The sequence below is a fragment of the Bidens hawaiensis genome, unplaced genomic scaffold (genome assembly GCF_021521415.1).
Source record: "Bidens hawaiensis isolate Kalapana, Puna unplaced genomic scaffold, B.hawaiensis_p1.1 tig00027847_1, whole genome shotgun sequence".
Classification (NCBI taxonomy): domain Eukaryota; kingdom Viridiplantae; phylum Streptophyta; class Magnoliopsida; order Asterales; family Asteraceae; genus Bidens; species Bidens hawaiensis.
In genome coordinates, this window is record NW_027494525.1 from 11,861 (window position 1) to 16,613 (window position 4,753).

Genomic DNA, 4,753 nt, shown 5'->3' on the forward strand with positions numbered 1-4,753 from the left:
ACGATGTCTTTTATATGGCATAGGATGACCTATGTTTGCGAGAGCATTTGCATATATCCCTGTGCTCTAGAAAGATAAGTAGTTGTGGTCTCATCTCCTTTTATCTGGATCTTTAAGAGCTGCATTTTCAGTGTAAACTCCCTGGAAGAAGTGTGTGGAGCTTATGCTCGTTCAAGACCAAGCCAGAGGTCACGCGAGGTGACGCCCTGGACATGTTGAAAGGATGATTCGGAGATGGTGGACATGATGAGCATACGAACATGCGCATCATTGGACAACCATTTTGTATAATTCGGATTAGGTTGAGTTATAGGGGCTGCTCCTGTTGCGTCTTTATCAGTGGCAGAGGAGACAGAAATGGTCGGCAGGGGGGGGGGGTAGGGAATGGAGCCATCAACATATCCGAACAGGCTGTGTGTGACAAGGAAAGGTTGTAGCATGAGTTTCCAATGTCCATAGTTGGAGGGGAGAGGGTAAAAGCGAATTTGTGAGAGTTATGTGACGTTTTTTCTATGGTAGGAAAGGCAGCGATCTCTTGATCAGCCATGATTGTCGGCAAACAAAGGAAAGCTTGGTAAAAAAAAAGAAGGCTGAAGGGTGGCAGCTGAAGACGTACAGAACCCTAGGCTCTGATACCAAGATAAACTTGGTAATGATTTGTATTATGATTGTGTAATTGTATTTTACAATGATTACAATAGAATGATATATATAGACTTAGGTTAAACAATTAGGGTCGGCTAATATAGACTATAGGGTCGGGCCTAAGTATTCTAAATTCATTATCTAATAAAATGACATCATACGTACGTGGCATAATTTTTATACGGGTAGTATGAGGATGTGCTTGTACAAATCATACGAGCCGATGTGTTCGCGTGTATGTCCAAGCGAGCTGTATAATGTGTTTGTGTGTCATGGGTAGGGGCTTTAATTTTGACCAATCATTCCAGAGTTGGGTTGATTTGTTTGTGTGTCATTTTTTGAAAACTTTTGGGTTGATATAGATGAATGTTTCTCATAAAATAAATCATTGTGGATTGCTTGTGGCAAATCTTTCCTATAAATTGTACTTTCATTCTCAATAGAAAAGAAAAACAATATTAGCAAAGTTTTCGAATCGGCTTAACTATCACTATCAGGTACACTCGCAACCCAAGGCTGGTACACGTACATAACATCGAACGTGTAACTGTTACCACTGAAATATGTGTAACTAGCATTAAACATGTCCGCGTGGTTAACCCTATGTATGCTTTTCAAGTTTATTAATTTCGTGTAAAAATAAATAAATATATATATATATATATATATATATATATATATATATATATATATAGAAAAAGGAATAATTTGTTTTTCAGTTTGAAACGCTAATATATAGTTTAGTTTGTTTTATTTACTAAAAAAGTATGATGAAAGCTAAAAAAAATAAAATATTTACTAGTATGACGAATGCTAAAATAAAAATAAAATATATATTATAAGTAGATTAGATTGGGTTTAGTGAGCCTGAGAGGATCATCATCATCATCATCTGATTAGTGTTTGCATGGCGTACGTAAGGTAAATAATAATAATAATAATAATAATAATAATAATAATATATTATTTTGTTCCATTGGATTGGATATCCAGCTTGAATGGATTTGAAGAGATCAATAATAAGATCTCCTGATCCGGGGTCCTCCGGCGATGAGAATATCATCCTCAACATCAACGACGACGGTCATGACGAATTAGATCCAAAGCCAATGCTCATCAGAGACTTGTTTATACAGCGGACCTTGAATTTTGATGACGTCGACGTCTCTAATTCCTCCGGTAATATTAATATTACTCATCCAAATACAAATACGAGTACTAGCAGTAGGGTTTTCAGTTCCAGAGATCTCAAAGTATCCTTTCAGCAACCACAGCCTCCTCAACCCTCTAGACTAATCGTCGATGATATCGAGTCCCAATCATCAGACGAACAACAACTTAGACACAAATCCAGCAATATTATTAGCCGAGAGGCTGACAAAGCTGCAGGCGCTTCCGGTGAGGTTTTGAAATGCACTTCTTTCCAAACCAAAGCCACAATACTCAGAACCAAAACACAACAAAAATCTAGACTTTTAGATGATCCTCTCCAGGTTGACCCCGGTCCAGCCGCCAGGTCAGGACAGTACAGATCAGGAGTCCTGCCACGCGCTTCCGGGGTACTAACTAGAGGGGAAGTTATTAACGAAGACGACTCCTTGTTTGAAGAAGACAACCCTGATGATTTCAAAAGAACGAAACTAAACGCCCTGACCTTGATTCAGTGGATTAGTTTGATACTAATCCTCTCCGCGTTGATATGCACCCTTACCATCCATGACTGGAAGCAGATTGTGCTTAGGGGACTTCACATTTGGGAATGGGAGGTTTTAGTGCTTGTCTTGATATGTGGTCGTTTGGTGTCCGGCTGGGGTATAAGGTTCGTCGTCTTCTTTATCGAGCGAAACTTCCTTTTACGCAAACGGGTTTTGTATTTTGTCTATGGGATCCGGAAGCCCGTCCAGAATTGCATTTGGTTGGGTTTGGTTTTGATTGCTTGGCATTATATGTTTGATGAGAAAGTCGAGGGTCATAACCGCTTCCTGAGGGTTGTGAACAAGTTGATGGTGTGTATGCTGGTGGCTACATCACTTGGCTTGTCAAAACATTAATGGTCAAAGTACTCGCGTCTTCGTTTCATGTCAACAAGTTTTTTGATCGGATTCAAGAAGCTTTGTTTAACCAGTATGTGATTGAAACACTCTCCGGGCCACCACTGGTTGAGATCCAAAACAATCGAATAGTAGCTGACAAGGAAACAATAGGGCTAGTTAATGATTTTCAGAATGCAGGTGCTAACATGCCTCCAGAACTCGGGGAGAAAGTGTTTCAAATAAAGAGCGAGAGGGTTATCGGGAGTGGAAGATCACAAAAGCCGCCTCCAGCTGCCGTCAAGTGTGACGAGAAAGAACAAGGGATAACAATCGATCATTTGCATAGGCTTAACCCGAAGAATATTTCTGCTTGGAATATGAAAAGATTGATGAGAATTGTTCGTCTCGGGACATTAAGCACATTGGATGAACAGTTAAATGATATGAATTCACAAGAGGATGAATCGGTAACACAAATTAGAAGTGAAATCGAAGCCAAACGTGCTGCACGCAAGATTTTCATGAATGTGGCTAAGTCTGGCTCCAAGTATGTTCTTTTATATATGTAACGCATTTCCTCATGATTAAAAGATCATGTCACAGTCACATGATTGAGATTCTAGAATGGGAAGTTTGTTGTTTTCAGGTTCATCGAGCTTTATGATCTGATGCGGTTCTTGAGAGAAGATCAGGCTGTGAAAACAATGGCTCTTTTGGTAGGAACACCCGGTGACGAAAAAGTTAGCAAAGCAGCTTTGAAGATTTGGGTGGTAAGAACTTGAATCTGACTTGTATAAATTCAAATCCATAATCACTTGATTGTAGCTTATAATATGTGAAATTTACAGGTGAATGCATTTAGAGAAAGAAAAGCACTTGCCTTGACACTAAACGATACCAAAACCGCAGTCAACAAACTGCACCAAATGGTGAATGTCTTAGTTGCCATCATCATTGTGGTCATTTGCCTTCTGATATTGAATATAGCAACAAGCAAGTTGTTAGTGTTTATAAGCTCCCAGATCGTAGTGGTCGCGTTCATCTTTGGTAATACGTGCAAAACTATTTTTGAAGCCATCATCTTCTTGTTTGTCATGCACCCATTTGATGTAGGCGATCGTTGTGAGATTGACGGTGTTCAGGTATTAAAAAGACAGTTAACGCACATTGATGATAATATGCATACAGACATACCATATGTTCTAAATCTTGAATGGTTTTCAGCTTATTGTAGAAGAGATGAATATATTGACTACTGTTTTCCTGAAATGGGACAATGAGAAGGTTTACTTTCCAAACAGTACTCTTGCAACACGAGCCATCAGCAATCATTATCGTAGTCCCGATATGTGGGATTCAATTGATTTCTTCATCCATATCGCTACTCCTCCTGAGACGATAGCAGTCATGAAACAAAGAATAACCAAGTAACAAATTTACATTTATTTGTTTTCAGAACTTGCACAATTAATTAACACGTGATTTGGGTTATTGGCAGCTTCATAGAGAACAAGAAGGATCATTATTATCCGAATGAAATCACAGCGGTTTCATTGAGGTTGGAGGACATAAGCAAGATCAGGTTGCATATGTGGTGGAGGCATAAAATAAACTTTCAAGATATGGGAGAGAGGTACATAAGGAGAGGAGTGGTTATTGATGAAATGGTTAGAATCTTTAAAGAACATGATATCGAGTACAGATTGTACCCGCTTGATATCAATATCCGAAACATGCCTCTTCCACCACCCGTTACCTCTTCTCGGATGCCCCCAACGTGGGAAGCTCCTAAATGAGTATAAACGTGTAAACAAGTTGTTGAGCACGTACGTGCGGTGATCATTAAGCGCCCGGCCACCACAAGAATTGTTTGGAGAAATGAATGATGCGATTGTTTGACACTTGAAACCATGATGTCAACCAAATAAATTGTTTTTAACGTCATCACCATATAAAGATCTGCATGTATATGGCCCCACACATCAAGAGGTCCATTGTGGTCACAGAGTACCTTTCCTAGGACATGAACTCAAGCTGTATCTCATTATGTTTAGGGTTGCATCCATGTGATCAGT

The 4,753-nt window shown here is 39.3% G+C and overlaps 1 pseudogene; it reads left to right on the top strand.

Moving 5' to 3' along the window:
* Positions 1-1,643: 1,643 nt before the first annotated feature.
* Positions 1,644-4,474, top strand: LOC143576028 (mechanosensitive ion channel protein 8-like; annotated as a pseudogene).
* The last annotated feature ends 279 nt before the right edge of the window (positions 4,475-4,753 follow it).